The sequence below is a fragment of the Macrobrachium rosenbergii genome, chromosome 55, assembly GCF_040412425.1.
Source record: "Macrobrachium rosenbergii isolate ZJJX-2024 chromosome 55, ASM4041242v1, whole genome shotgun sequence".
Classification (NCBI taxonomy): Eukaryota; Metazoa; Arthropoda; class Malacostraca; order Decapoda; family Palaemonidae; genus Macrobrachium; species Macrobrachium rosenbergii.
This window is the reverse complement of record NC_089795.1, coordinates 9,599,865-9,616,226: the sequence shown is the minus strand read 5'-3', so window position 1 is coordinate 9,616,226 and position 16,362 is coordinate 9,599,865. Positions and strand designations below refer to the sequence as shown.

Genomic DNA, 16,362 nt, shown 5'->3' with positions numbered 1-16,362 from the left:
TCTTTTCTTCGATGGAGTTAATTCCTGTGCAGCTACACAAAGCGGTTCTTGAGGCAGTACATCCCTGTGGCAGAATATGAATTCCAGCTTTCTTGCCTCGGAGGTCTTGCACTGACCACAGATATTTTTGGGCAATCCCTGGTGCTAAGAAGAAGGACTTTGTCCCAGGGACTGGATCTCCAGTGGTGGTGTAAGTCCGGAAGTTGGCTCGACCCTTCTGGAACGAACCTTTCCACTTGGTTCTGCTTTTCTCTTTCAGAGATTTGCCAGATACCCTGGTAATCAAGGTTCCTATCTGGGCACTGCCTTGTCTCAGTTGGACAATGGACAAGAATTTTGGGTCTTAGTCATTTCAACTCGAGGGAACTGTTTCAAGCCAGCCCACCTCAACTCCTTAGGTAAGAAGTCCCTAGGCTTCAGAAGAAGATTGCAACTGATGATGCCTGGTCCAAATGATCTTATCGAGTCTCTGGCCTTGGCAGAAGATGGAAGAGACCTGGGATGGGGATCCTTCAGGACTCCTATCTCGGATTTCCCTTAGGGCAATTCTTTCCATCGATCTCTCATCCCACCACCTCTCCCGTGCCCGATTCGGGAAATGCCAGCCGGCTAGAGCTAATTGTCTTGGTTCCTGTCATCTTGCAGACTTTCCCCATGGTGGAAAATGGAAGTCAGATCTTTTCCGTTACTTTTCCTCTTCGAGGTATGAGGAAAGAGTTAGGCTAATGCTTGATTATAGGAAAGGTTCGACATCCTAACCTATATTTCCCTCAAATCTTGTGTCTACTCACAGATTCACAGTGTTGAGGAACATCTTCCTCCTGACTGGTAAAGACCTTGTCTTGAATTTGTGCGACCGAGATGATTAGTACCTTTCATCCAGAGCTCCTGGGCTCAGGGCAGCCTTTTGTCCATCCAAGAATCCAGGATGGGTTTTGTCGGTCACTCACTGGTTTCATTGAACAATAAACCACAGTAGTGACTTTTGTCGACAAACAGGCCCTTGGCAACCGTTTTTTCCTTGGTTTTATGGTGGCATGCTCAACAGGTTGTGTGTTGTTCTATTGCACTCCTCACAGCTCAATTAACCAGATGCATCCCGGTGGGGATGTATCTGGAAGTGAGAAGGGTTTGAGTGAGTCTGGACAGAACATGCTCCTCAGTTCTTTTTGAGAAAGACTCAACAGAGACTGGAACTGGCACTGAGAAATCCCGACCGTCCTTCTGTTCTATTTTTCCTTTAGAACAAGTCAGAGTGTTTTCCTCTCCTTCCTCATACCAGACCAGAGACCGCTCTGTTGAGGCATGCTGTCTTTTGGTGACTGCCTCGATATCAAGATTTTTCCAGCCTATTTGTCCGTTTCGCTAGGAGTTCACAAACATTGCTCACCCCGAGTTCCAGACAAATACTTTTGATCTTGCAGTTCTTCCGACCTCAATTGCAGAGGCATCGAGAAGAATCTCCTCCCTTTGACCCATCCTCCTGTGCAGCTCCAGTCACAAGAAGCAGATTCCTCCCTCCAACCAGTGAGTCATCCTAATGTGGTTTGTTCAGGACTGGGAGATTTTTCCAGCTTTATACAAACACAGGCTTTTTATGCCCACCTCATGCCACCCCTCAATCTGAACCTGGATATCCCTTGAAGTCCTCTGCAACACTGTCCCAGGGACTGGATCCGCCTACCTGGTGGTGTTTTGCCTAAACTTGTTCCCGGTCAGAGTCGCCGTTTCAAGTCTGGACTTGAAAGTAATTCCCCTAATGTAAAGGACCTGGGTTTGTTTCAGTTTTGAAAAATACAAGGCCTTTAAAATTGTTATTTCTTCAATCTGACAGTAGCCTTTGTCTCCTTAGTCACATGTTACTAGTACAGAAGTGTTCTTCAGTCATGCTGTCCCAGGGAATGTTTCAGCATTGGGTGGATGCGACTCTATTGGTTCCTGTCTTGAACACTTATTTTGCAAAGACTTCACATGAGTTATTTTAGTTAGAGATATGCCCTCTTAGGTCCATCTCATTTTCTTACCCTGGCTTCAGTCTTTTGAAGATGGAAGAACAGGGTTTTTTGGGGATCATCCTTTCGGATGTCAAGGTGGACTCCAAATCCATTGGCATCGACTGTCGGGTTCGAGTCCTTCTTGTTCCTCCTCCTTGGACTTTAATCGATGATCCAGATCATTTATATACTCTGTCAAGATTGGGAGCAAGGTACTTTCAGAAAGGTTTGACATTCCTAACCTGGATGGTTAGTCAACGTTTCCACCAGTACTACCTAGTCCCAAGGAAGAAGTATCTGAGACACATCTTCCTCCTGATTACAAGCGATTTAGATGAAAACTTTGGCAGCTGATGACAACGTTATCCACCTTTTTTTCGATGGCTTGGTCCATATATTGTATAAATTCCGAAGAAAAAGTTCTTTTTGTACAGCAGCTGAAGGGGGTGTGATGGTCCTAACAGACTACCTTCACCGACAGAATTTCAAAACCTCAGGGATGTTGCACACAAGTCAGGTGATCACTTTTTCCTTGGGTCCTGTGGTGGCTGCTCAACCATTGTGTTTTCTAATCAGATTTTCTCTGGCTGGTTCCGCAACATCTGTTGTTGGTTCCTCCTGCTTTGATTTTGGGGAGAATGCTGAGGATCTGTTTTGGCCTGATTTTTTCTCCCCATTGGATCTTTGGTTTGGCATACGCTATTGTGGACTGTTTTTTGGATTTGCTTTTGGATTGTTCATTAAGATGTCTGATGTTAATGTTTCGCCTGTGTTCCGTGTGTGTGCTAGGCCGTGTCAGGTTAGGTTAGAAGCAACCCCACTCCTTCCTCTATGTAAGGGTGAAGGGGACCATGATTGTTCTTGAGACAACCCAATGCTTGTATTTGCAAGGATTGTGTGAGAAGTTGTCTGATCAAGAATGGAAGGTTTTGACTTCTTATTTGAAGAAGCTTGAAAAGGATAGTCTGACAACTGATTCGTTTCTTCCAGAAGATCTTTTGTCAGAGTAGGTCTCCCTCTCCTGAGCTCTCACGACCAGGAAGGGATTAACACAGTAGATTCTCCTAATCAGTTTGGACTTTCTCAGATTCTCCCTCCATCGAACCTGTGGAGTCTCCTAATGAAATGGCCGATGGTTTGTAATTGTTTGGATGAAAACAAATAACGTGCGATGGATGAAAAGGTAAAGTTAGTGATATTGCAGTGTCCCCAGTACAGTGGAGGGGGCGTCTGATCGGTTCCCATTGCTCCTAGGCCTAGACCTCTTCCAAACTCCCAGGACCAGTGGAGGAGGAATGTCGAAAGGCAAACAGGGAGGATGTAGAGCATCCCCAACGATCATCCCCGCCTACCTGCAGATCCTGTAGTTGCGTCCCAGGCTGCCTTGTTCAAGAGTTTAAAGGCATCCTTCCAGTGTTTTTCTTCATCCTGAAAGTATCTCCTAATGTAAAGGTTGGAGGGTTTGGAGTAGTTCTGAAAAGACCTGGAAGGCTTTAGAAAATTGTTATTGGACTGAGCCCTGAGCGATCGGAGGATTCTCCTATAGTCAGGAAGAGATATTTTAGATCCCTCCTCCTCTCCATGGCAGATGTTACAGGATTATGATTTGAATATTTTGATTCGGCCTCCAGGAGCAGTTATCAGCACTTGTTGGCTCTCTGCAAAGGATATTTGTGTTGTTAGGAAGGATGACTTTCTTCCTATTAAGAGTTATTGAAGCTCTCTTCTTACACAGCTCTCTGTTCTTCTCCTATCAAGCTTCCTTCTAGTAAAACAAAGGTTTTTTTGCAAGAATTCGCTTTTCTAAAGCAGGCGCACGTCACCCAGCAGGCATCACTTCTTCCAGGCGTTCATCATGATGGAAGCGCCATCTTCCAGGGTAGTCCCATCTACACTTCTCCTTTGGACAGGCGCTCGTCTTCTTCCAAGCTCCCTTCTTCCAGAGACACAGCTCTCTGACAGCAATAGCTTTATTGCATTCCTCTGGGAGAGAGACAGCTCATTGTGGACTTAGAGATCTCTCCTGTCAGGTGATGATCAGTGTCAGGCGCCATTTCTCCTGGCAGCGCTCTTTGTTGGACAGGAGATATTTCTCCATCCAGGCTTGTTCTCCTGATAGGCGCTCCTCTTCTTTTAAGCCTTCCTCCTGCCTGACTGCATTGGAGGAAGTATCTCATGGACAAAAATCACCTATTTGTCGCTGGAGTTTCAGATTACAAACGGTTGGCTTCTGTTCTGATTCAGGAGTTTTGAGATTCTCTTTGTTGTCCCCTCCTTCTCCGGGATTTTCAGTAGGGACAGCACTTATTTTGCAAGACCCTTAATCTTTGTCAAGATGCAGGCCCTGGTGATCTCTGATGTTGGAAAGCCTTTAAAGTTGAGTCGGAGAGTGGATGCAATCTAAGAAGTAATGCAAAAGATGGTTTTCTCTTTTCCTCCTTTGAAACTATTGGGAAAGTTGAATGTGGTATGAGACCAAGGAGCCTATGGGGGTTGGGGCTCCCCACTTCAGCAGACGCAGATTTTTCTAATCTTTTAACTCCTTCAGGAGACTTTCTCTTTCATCATTGTCTGGTGACTTGGGAATAAAGCGAAATGGACCATCTCCTCAAGGGTCTTTTTAGAGTTGTGAGTGTTCAACTTTATGGATTGGTCTCTTGGAAAAGCTTTGTAAAACAGGACCAGACCCCTGATTCCTGTGTATGGATGACTTTGTAAATAGTGTTTTGTCTTGTTGTTTGGACAAAGCTGTGATCTCAGTTTTGAGATAAAAAGTCGCTGCCTTATTTGGAGCTGGTATACTCAAGAAGGTTCAGTATTCAGCTTTTTCCTCACCAAAGCCTATTGATGTCTCCTCTTCAGATGTCCTCTCTTCTGTTTGCTCCTCTTTCTCCCCACCTTTTCCTCAAAATTTTAAAGGAGACCCTTTCTATCAGAATATGCGACACAGGATCTTTTGGCCCAGTTTCAAGAGGATCAGACCTGCTGTTGATCTCAGAAGGAGAAGGCTCCCTTTCAGGAGCCCTTTCAGAATGGTCCTTCGGTCTAGATCCTCCTTCAGAAGCAAAAGTTCGAGAGAAGAGGAAGGTCTTCATTGAATTTCGATTAAAAGGACTAAGTGAGGAATGAGTCCTCCAGGACGACAGTGGGTGCCAGACTGTTACACTTTGAGGAGTCTGGGCACAGAGAGGGCTACTACTGGTCCCTCTCTATTCTAAGAAGAGGCTACCTTATCCCCTTCAGGAAATTAACATCAACTCCTAGGGAGTTATCCTTATACAGGGATCCCATCATTGAACCAGGCTCTTCTTTAGCAGTGGAGCAAATGCTAGAAAATGAATATTAGAACCAGTTCAAGAGCTCCATTCCATAGGGTTTTACAATCTGGCTTTTTCTGGTTCCTTAAGGAGGAGGAGGTTGGAGCATGAAAAGGTTCTGGATGGAAGACCCCTGAATGAATGAAAAGGACAGAAAGAGATGCAAGAAGTTCAAGATGGAAACTACCTCTTCAGTTCTTTCAGCTCTTGTCCAGGTGGATTGGATGGTCTCCTGGACCTGTCAGGAATTACTTACACATTCCCATTCATCCCTTGTCAAGAAAATTCCTGAGGTTCATTGATTTGGGAAAAGTTTATCAGTTCAGGTCCCTGTGCTTTGGACTTCCGTTCCAGAAGAAGTGTTCATGGGCATTTTAAGGAATGTGGCACGCAATTTTTTTACATTTAGAGGGAGTGGATATTTAAATAACTGAAAATGACGATTGGCTGATCTGAGCACCAGTCATTAAGGAAAGTTGTCTGGAGTTTTATCAAAACCTAAAACTGACCCATTCCCTTGGACTAAGTTAGTAAATTACAGAAATCCCAGGTTGTTTAGACAGCAGAGCATTGTTTACCTGGGGATTCTGATGGATTCAAGGGATTTTCTAGCCTTTCCATCCTAAGAGAGAATAGATGGCTGCATAGAAAAGCTGACAGTCTTCCTAAGGAAAGAACATTGTAACGGCGAGGGAATGGATGAGTCTGCTGGGGACCATTTCCTAACAAGCCTGGAACAGTTAATAAAATATGGGAAGACTTCATCTGAGACCACTTCAGTTCTACAAAGGAGAAAAATGGGACCAGAAGTCTCAGGACTTAGCAACTTGTGGCATGTTCCTAATTTCGGACAAGGTAAAAGAGGATCTCAGCTGGTGGTTAGACCCTCAAAAAATTACGCAAAGGACTGTCTCTTCAGTTTCGAACCTACTGGACCCTAGTGTTGTTCTCAAATCACTCGGAGTCGGGATGGGGGCAACACTAGTGGGCTTTAAACGTGTCAGGCACCTGGGAAGGAGACCAGGTGAACTGGCACATCAACAAGAAAGAGCTGACAACATCATACATTTGGCTCTCATCAAGTTCGAGGTCCTAGTCTCAGGTTTGTAGTTCAAGTGAACTCGGACAACACTACTGCCCTGGCTTATATAAGGAAACAGGGAGGAACATGTTCCTTCTCCTTTATGAAACAGCAAAAACGTTGCTGTTATGGTATTAAGGAGAGGAAGATCAGACTCCTCACCAGATTACAGGGAGAAAGGAATGTCTCCGACCTTCTCAGCAGGAAAGATCAGGTCCTTTTCCAGAGTGGACTCTCCATTCAGAAGTCTTTCTGAGTGTGGATAAAGCTGTGGAACCTTGGGAAGGCCTATAATACAGTTTTTCGACCTATTTGCAACTTTTTCCTGGAATGCAAGACTGGAAAACTACTGCTCTCCGATATCTTTTGTGAGCAGTTGTGATGTGTGAGTGAGTCTTCTCCTAGAATGGACAGGGTTAGACGGGTATGCTTTTCCCCATTCAAGATCTTGGGAGAAGTGGTAAGGAAGTTCTTGAATGTCTTATTGAGATTTGACCCTGGTAGCTCCGTTTTGGCCAGCTCAAGATTGGTTTACAGAGGTACTGGAATGGATAGTAGATTTTCCCAGATGTTCCACACAGGAACGATCTTCTCAAACAGCCCCACTTCAACAGATTCCACAAGAATTGAGTGATTCTCAATCTAACTGAATTTCAGACTATCGAAGGTCTGAGCAGAACAAAGGTTTAGCCTGCACAAAGAGATGCTATTGCAAGAGCCAGGAGATCCTCAACCTTTTGGAAATTACTCTACCAGTCAATTGGTGGGAGGTGTTTTTAGAAGATGGTGCAGGAATAAGATATCCTCTTCCAAACCTCTGTGACAAACATTTTGATTTGTTATCTTCCTGATGGAACAATGCAGGATCATTGTATCTACAATTAAAGGTTACAGGAGTAGAGTTATCTCATGTTTGCAGACACAGAGATCTGAATATCTCTGAAAATAAAGACCTTCATGATCTTATAAGGTCTTTTGAAACGTGCAAATACATGACAAACCTCCCAGTTGGAATTTAGACTGAGTCTTGAAATTGTTAATGTTTATAAGAAATTGAACCTCCTCATCAAGCTTCCTTCAGGGATTCACTAGGAAGTCACTTTTTCTTTTGCCCTCGCCTCAGCTAAAGAAAAAGTGAAATTCAAGCCTTTGTAGAGTTGGTTTTCAGGACAATATTGCAGAATCATGTTCCTTTAAACCATTCTTCTTGGCGAAGAATGAAAATCCTTCTAAACCGTGGCCAAGAATGTTTGAATTATTTGTCTTTCTTCAGATGGGACATTTTTGGAGAGGGTTCTATCCCCTGTCAGGAAGCCTTAAATTCTACATGGAAAGGTAAAAAATTACTGAAAGGATGCTGACATTAAGTCTTTGGTGCTCTTAGAAGATCCATGGATCTCAAAGATGTGGTTGTGTTTTTTACCCCATAGGGACGTCATCAGACTATCATGGGGGATGAGCACTTTGAAATAAAGAGAAAGCAAATGAAGTGAGAGCCATTGCAACATCCTTGGCTTTTCACAAGACGTTGTCTCTCCAGTCTTTATAGAGGCAACTTATAAAGGTGTAAGTCCTTCTCAGATCTTGTTTGTCTTTTTGTTAGATATTAGAGTAAATATGATAATTGTTTGTCTCTCTATGAGAGCATTGTATCTAAATGTGATTCATGCTGGGACAGGAGCTGAATCCAATCCTATTTTCATTTGTTAATACAGTTTAAAAATGGCTTGGTGAGATTTTTATGGTTGGTTGAAACTGGACAGTGGAGTTAAGCCCCCTTTTTGTGTTTGCTGATCACTAAGTGAAGGTTAGGTGATGTTTCAGGTGGGCGGGATTTGTTGTTTGTTCAGTATCTTTTCTGGACATGCTTTCATATAAGAGGGATAGCCCCCATTGATACGATTCAGGTGTAGGTTAGAGTCATGTAAGTGGCAGATGACACCTTTGACACGATCCGCTATAGGCTCCATGTTAGTGGGTCATCCCCATTGAAAATCCAGAAGGGCTGTCAGTCATAGGTCACATCCTCATTGAAGCTCCTGAGGCAAGCAGATCTGAGACAGTATCCATGAAGTCTTCTGCCCAATCATGGTACTGGAACCATTCCCATTTTTAGTTATTAGCTGTCTCTTGGTTTCTCAAGGGTGCCAAATTGTATATTTTTGTGTGTTAGATTGAATATACAAAAATGATATTTTGTTAATGAGACTTACCTGCCAGATATATATATAGCTGTATTCTCCGAAGGTCCGACAGAATTTCAAATTTCGCGGCACACGCAGTGGCCGGGTCAGGTGGTTAGTACCCATTCCGCCGCTGGGAGGCGGGTATCAGGAACCATTCCCATTTTCTATTCAGATTTTCTCTGTCGCCGGACTGTCAACACCTGTTGTCAGTTCCTCCGCCATTTGATTTCGAAATTTGTTGTCACTTAAGTATTTTGGTTGTTTTTGGTATTCGACTGGATCTGTGACTTGGCATACGCTCTTTGTGGACCGTTTTTGATTTTGCTTTTGACTTTTCTTATAATTAAGATGTCTTACCTCTAGCTATTGAGTCTGTAGCTTGGGTGAATGTAAGGTGAGGCTATCGAAGATTTTGATAGTTCCTCACACTTTATGTATGATATGTAAGGGTGTTCAATGCTCTATGATAATCGGTAATGAATGTGTGGGATTGTCTGAGGGTGAGTGGAAGAAATATGAAGCCTATATGCTTAAATTGAGCGTGATAGGTTGAGGAAATCTTCCTCCTAGAGTGCATCCTTAGTTGGACAGTCATGGTTTTCTCCTACTAGTAACCCTGTAGTAATTTTATTACTAACCCTGTAGTTTGTTGCTGCAGAAGGTAATTCCCTGGCTCTCGTGTTGGAGTCAATGCGTGCTCTTGAAACTAAAGTGAATGCAATTCAACGCATAGTGTTAGTGCTAGTGCCCCTAGTGTTGTGGAGGGGGCGTCAGATCGGCCCTATAATGCCTCTAGGCCTGGACCTCTGTCGAACTCCCAGGACCAGGAGGGGGCATGTCGAAAGCCGCATGAGGGTTACGGGGCTTCCCACCGATCTGGCGTCCCTTCGGCGCAGGTCCTGATGACGCTACCCAGGCTGCCAGGGATCGTGCTCAGGCACGCATCCTGAAGGATTGCTTCTCGTCCTCCGACACGTCCTCCCCGCCACGGGGTTGGAGCTCTCGGTTGGACTCTCGCCCTCTTAAGAGAAGCTTAGAGGAGAGGACGCTTCACGTCCTCTTCCTCTAGACGTTTGTACTCTTCCCCGAAAGTTGCGTGGATATTCCTCTGCAGAAGAGAATAAAGTGTTTTTCGAATGATCACTCTACTCGACCCCCCTGTCGCGCTAAGGCAAGGGCTAGAGCTTCTTCCCCTGTGGAAGGAAGTATACGTCTCTCGCCCCTTTCCTTCTCTCAGGTTCAGCCCTTCTCCCGAGAGAGAGTGCTTCTCCAACGCATAAGATTTTGTTGGGTTTGCAACAACAGCTGGATGCTCTCATGAACCTTTCAAGATTCGAATCTGCCTGTTAAGAGGTACAGACTTTCACCTTCGTCTCCTGCTTCGTCTTCTTCGTCTGCGATGTTTTACAGAGCTTCTCGTCTGTCGTCTAGAGAGAGTGTTTAGTGGCTTCCTATTCGTCTTCCCCGATTTGAGGTGTTGGACTTTTCTCTTGTCTCGCGCCAGGAGCGCGTCTTGCTCTTCGTGCGCTTCTCACGCTTCACGCGCGCCTCACCTTGACGCTCGCGGCGCGCCTAGCCATGACGCGCGCACGCCACGCTGTGACTCTCTTCTAGTACTTGCCACGGAGCCTCTCGCGTCACGCCATGACGCCCGCGCGCCGCTTCGCAGTATAGCTTCAAGTCTTGTGTTGACGCTGCTCCAGTTGTTCATCATGTCGCACAACTACCCGCTTCAACATCTGATGTCCTTCTTAATTTAGCCAGTACTTGCTTTGGCAGTACATATACTAAAATTGGAACGATACAGTGAAGACTAGCATGGCCCCTGCGCAAGGATGACACGCTAATCGTGAAGCGTTCCACATTTTTTTTTGTTTACTATACGTACTCTAGTTGACGACTTCTTCGTTCGCGGGAGTTCCCGCTTATGTATCGGCAAATCGGAACTACTTTCACCACTCACTCAAGACCCGCCAGCTGGGGAAGAACATCCTCTTTCATCACAGCCTTTGTATGAAGAGAAACTTCTTTCGTCTTCTTCTTCCTCTGATTATCAGACTCTGGCTTTTTTCTTAAGGATCTGTTTCCTGAGACTTTTCAACCTTCGGCTCCTCTCTCTCCACCTTCGCAGTTGTCTTTGTCTTAAGGGGAGCGTTTGTCGAAAAAATCGGAAATAAAATTTTCTGGGATATTTTATATATGGCATCATACATATCCTGACTATCTTCTCAGAAAGTTTTATTTAAAAGTTCGCCACAGTTAGAAGTTATAAACAAAACAGTAACCTATCATAGTCAAATTACATTTTTCATATAATGTAATGATATTGTCAGTATATCGGTGGTAATTTCCTTTTAGCTATGAAATAATATCTAATGCGATCTATGGCAACCCTGTGGACATAGTACGCATCAGCGAAAGACAGGAATGCCGCAGGGCAGTCAGTGGCAGTCAGTCAGTAGCAGCTCAGAGCTTGACTAAGTAAAACGTCGCGCTGGCCAACCTCAGCCGTGTTTTGACACTCGCTTCATTTAGCTTCATTTAGCGAAGTTATATTACTTTGCAGGTCTATTTTTTGGCTTTTCATTATGTCATAAAAACATCAAACTGTGTAACGGCAAGCAAATAAATACACAGAGAAAAAAAAAATATCGTTTTTCTCAAAACTAAAGTTATCGACATTCAAACTGCATCTCCTTCATAACGCTTTGCACCGATCTCAGATACAAAAAGTAAACGAAAGCTAAATGTTTGCCTATAACAAAGGGGCTTCCATGGGAAGCAACACGAGACCCGCACCACGAGAGTTTTTTTTTTTTTTTTTTTTTTTTTTTTTTTCCCGAAGGAATGTCACTTCCAAGAGAGGTAGCAAGTGACTCCCTTCATCTCCAGACTCCCTTTGCAACCAGGCTTCATTTTGCACAAGCCTGGAAAGAGTGAGGGGCAGACGTTTGGTCCCTCCTACTGTTAGAGAGAGGTTACTTGATTCCCTTCCTGTCTCCTCCTTTTTGTTTTTGTTTCCCAACTGCCTTCCTGTCAAACAGAAAATTTGTTTGACCTGCTCGAACAGATGTTCGAGCGGAGAGCAGTGGAACAAATCTTGGACTCGGTGTTCCCGGGATTTTACTACAGATTGTTTCTAGTCCGAAACTTTCAGTAGGCTGAGACCCGTCTTGGACGTCAACAGGTCGAACAACTTGGTCCGGAAGGAAAAGTTCAAGATGGAGACCTCTCAGTCAATACTAGGAGCCCTTCATCCCGGGATTGGATGGTATCTTTGGATCTCCAAGATACTTATCTTCACGCCCCAATTCATCCACGTTCGATGAAGTATCTCAGGTTGTCTTGGGGACTAGACGTACCAGTTCAGGGCTCTCTGCTTTGGACTCTGCACAACGGCCATACCACGTTGAAAACACCGCTTCTCGTCCGATCAGCGAAGTTAAGCAACGTTGGGTCTGGTCAGTACTTGGATGGTTGACCGCCTGGGAACACCAGATGCTGTTGGCGTCACATTTTGCTCCGAGGGTGTTTACACGTCTCATGAAAAACGTTGCGATGCAGTTGCATCTGTCGCACGTCAGGATCTCACTCTACTTGGACGACTGGTTGATTCGAGCGTCGTCGAAAACAAAGGTATCTGGAGGACCTTCAGTTGACTCTGCAACTCGTGAAGTCCCTGGGACTTCTGGTCTGTGGAGAAGTCGCAGCTGATCCCCTCACTGTCCATTGTGTCTGGGAATTCAGATCTATTCAGCGGCTTTTATAGCGTCTCCGTCGCAAGAACGGCAACTTCTATGTACGAAAAAAGTTTCGGCCTTCTTGGAAAAGGAAACATGCTAGGTGAAGGAAGGAATGAGTCTGCTGGGGACCATTTCCTCGCTGGAGAAGTTTGTTTTCTGGGGAGTCTGCATCTCAGGCCTCTTCAGTTCTTTTTGTTGGAGAACTGACAAAGCAAGGAAGACTTGAAAGAGGAATTGAGAATTCTTCCTTATATAAAGAAGATCTGTGGTGGTGGCTCGATCCAACGGAATTGCAGAAAGGGATCTCCCTCAAGCTTTTGAACCCCAACCTAGTGTTGTTTTTCCGACGGGTCGTCAACAGGTTGGGGGGCAACACTAGAGGGAGAGGAAGTGTTAGGAACCTGGAGAGAGGAACAGGTGTCCTGGCACATCGACTTCAAAGATTTGGCGGCTATCTTTTAGCTCTCCAATTCTTCGAGGTCCAAGTTTGCAATCGTGTAGTTCTAGCAAACTCGGACAATACTACTTGTTCCCTGTTCAGCCTTGCAAGAGAGATTATTCTTTGAGCCTATGCTCGCAACATTTCGATTCTCACAAGTTTTGTTGCAGAGGTCGAAAATGTTCGAGCAGACCTGCTCTGTTGGCGCCATCAACTCCTGCCGAAGGAATGGACCCTTCATCAGGAGGTTTGCCAAGATTTTTGGAAATTTTGGGGTCGCCATCTTGTGGATATTTTCACGACCTCAAGAACAGCGAGGCTCCCTCTATAAAGCTCATCTGTACTCGACCCTGGGGCAGTTGCGATAGTTGCTCTTCCCTGGGATTGACGGAATAGATGTTTACGCCTTTTTCCCCGTTCTAAATTCTGGGAGAAGTCATACGCAAGTTCGCGGCCTCACAAGGGACGAGGATGACTCTCATCCCCATGTTTTGGCCTTCGAACCACTGGTTCTCGGAGTTTTCTCTTCTGGTTGGTAGACGTTCCGAGGACCCTTCCTATGAGAGCAGACCTGCTCATACAAACCCACTTCACGAGATATCTTTGAATCTCCCCGCTCTGAACCTGACTGCTTTCAGACTATCGAAACTTGGTCAGAGCGAAGGGGTTTTTCTGGCCAGGTGGCACGGGCCATCGCTAGAGCCAGAAGTTCTTCATCTAAAGGATATATCTAGCGAAGTGAGCAACCTTCAAAGGTTGGTGTAGAAAGAAGGGCTTTTCCTCTTCCTCTATCACTGTGAGCCAGGTTGCGGATTTTCTCCTTTACTTAAGAGAAAAACTCGATATAGCAGTTCCGACTATCAAGTGTTATCGGAGCATGCTTTCGATTGTATTCAGACACAGAGGATTAGCTTTGTCTGACAATAAGGACCTCCACGATCTTACGAGCTCTTTCAAGACGTCCAAGGTTCCTCAGCTGATTTCCCCTGCTTGGAACTTGGACGTAGTGCTCAAGTTTTTGATGTTTAGTCCTTTTGAGCCTCTCCACTCTGCATCTCTTAAGGATGTTACTTGAAAACGGCATTCTCACTGCTCTGCGTGGAAGAGAGTGAGAGAAGTTTGAGGAGGCCGTCATGTGGGCTTCAAGGAACACAATGCTGTCTATTCTTTAAGCCCTAAGTTCTTGGCTAAGAATGATAGGTCTTCTAACCCTTGGCCTAGACACTTTGAAATTAAAGGTTTAGCAGACCTTATTGGACAGGAACCTGAGGGAGTTCTATGTCCAGTTAGAGCTCTCAAGTACTACCTTAAAAGAACACAGGACACTCGTGGTCCATTGGATGTTTTATGGTGTTCTGTGAGGCAACCAGTTAAACCTATGTCGAAGAATGCACTGGCATTCTTCATTAGGGACGTCATTAAGGACGCACACTCTAGTTGTGACGACTCCAACTTCAAGTTGTTGAGAGTTAACGCTCACGAGGTGAGGGCAGTTGCTACCTCCATGGCGTTCAAGAAAAATATGGTACTCAGTGACATTTTTAGTGCCACATTTTGGCGAAGTCAATTCGGTGTTTGCCTCACACTCTTGGCAAGATGTTTAGGTAGCATACGAAAATTGCTTTTCGCTGGGACCATACATTGCTGCTTCAGCAACCTTGGGGACAAGGGGTAACTCTGATCCTATCCCCTTTTTAATTGTGTTTTTGTGGTTGTTGGGTCGACTACTGGAGGCAGTCTTCCCAATCCTTTGCAAACTAACGCTTTAGGTGTTGGTTAGGTGGTTAGTAATGCTCTTTTGTCCTCTTTGTATGGGCTATGATCTAGTCACATTGTGGTCACGCCCCGTTGACAGATCATCTAGAAGTCGCCAGCTATATAGGTCACTACCTCGCTGGGGTCTCTAGTAAAGCAGAAGCAGACTAGAGTGACAGTAACCACTCAGTCAGCTACGCTATCAGATAAGGAACCAAAATAATTTTACCAATAATTGGTTTTTTCCTAATTCTTGGCTGTCTCTACCCCCTCCAAAGGTGGTATTCAGCTATATATATATCTGGCAGGTAAGTCTCATGAACAAAATGATATTTTAATGATAAAATAAAGTTTGTTCATACTTACCTGGCAGATATATATATTTATATTGCCCTCCCTCCTCCCCTCAGGAGACAGTGGCGTTAGAAAATCTGAATAGAAAATGGGAATGGTTCCTGATACCGCCTCCCAGCGGCGGGAATGGGTACTAACCACCTGACCGGCCACTTGCAGCCGCGAAATTTGAAATTCTGTCGGACCTTCGGAGAATACAGCTATATATATATCTGCCAGGTAAGTATGAACAAACTTTATTTTATCATTAAAATATCATTTTTATGATAAAATAAAGTTTTATTATACTTACCACACAGATATATACGAAACATAATTCCGCCCAGCCTCCCTCAGGAGACAGGTGGAAGAGAAAATCTGATTAGAAAACGGGAATGGTTCCTATTAGTCCGCAATCCCATTGTGGGTATGGTAGATCACCTGACCTTTCAGCATGTAAGAGTTTTGAAATTCTGTGGGAACAATGGAGACTATTAGCTAAGTAAATATCTGCCGGGTAAGTATGTACAAAACTTTATTTTATCATAAAAATATAAAAAAATCTTATAAACAACAAACCTCTTTGCAAGATAGGTACCCCACCTGTGTGTACCCACAGCATACCGTGGTTATATCATCATTAATGTAATTTTAGACAGCAGCTTTCTTATTTTATCACTTGTTACCATATTGTATTACTGTACCATACACAAAATACAAAATGTGAATGTGTGAAGTATTGCCTAGGCTGGGTGTTACATTTACAATACCCATTCGTTTAAGTCAAATAGGCTATTACAGCTGCATTTAAGATAGGGGTAATGTTAATAAAACTGACATTTTATTTACTGAACCCATTTATACTTTACAGTAGTATGATTATGTTAAGGGCTATCATCATCTTAATGTGAAAAAAACTGATCATCCGTTGTATGCTTTCAAATAGGCTAGTTAATGTTTATATTCTCAGAACCAGCGAATTGAGACCTACTATCGAAATAATTTTTTTAGTTACTAAAAGAAACTGATTAATTACTGGAATTATTTTTATTTGTTCCTACATGCTATACAAACCGTCGGTCTTTACGTAAGGAATATGCTTCGGCGCAGCGGAAACGGTCGTTTAACTTTTAAACAAGTTGCTTAGGCAGTTAACTTCCATCTGACTGGTGGTGTGATGGTAGTATGGAAAATGGGTTTGATTTTTTCCAACGTCATTTTCATATAAGTAACTTACCAAGCAATACATAGATATAGTTTGTAACTTGCGCGGCAGCCTTCATTTTGAAAAATCGCGATAGCACTTCGATAGTGTAGGTGACAAGCCCCACCCCCCAACGGAAGTGCTGGAATTGACTTAGCAGAAAACCCTCATTTTGTTTCTGCTGGCTCTCGAGTAACATCGGGGGTTTGTTGCAGCTTTTGTTTACTGGTTTTTGGTTGTATGGCTGGCTTTGGTGAAGTATTATCGCTTATTTGGGTAGCCTTCAAGCTTTTATAGTTCTCAGGATCAT

General features: G+C 44.1%; 1 protein-coding gene and 2 non-coding genes across 3 annotated transcripts in view; all 3 read left to right on the top strand.

The window, feature by feature from the left end:
* Positions 1-16,362, top strand: part of LOC136835160 (UPAR/Ly6 domain-containing protein crok-like) — a 60,194-nt gene that overhangs the window by 8,207 nt on the left and 35,625 nt on the right. The window lies entirely within an intron of this gene.
* Positions 10,342-10,447, top strand: LOC136835984 (U6 spliceosomal RNA). Its single transcript, XR_010852322.1, has one exon. It is a non-coding gene; the product is annotated as a U6 spliceosomal RNA (small nuclear RNA).
* LOC136835982 (5S ribosomal RNA) lies at positions 11,970-12,088 on the top strand. The gene has a single exon (XR_010852320.1). It is a non-coding gene; the product is annotated as a 5S ribosomal RNA (ribosomal RNA).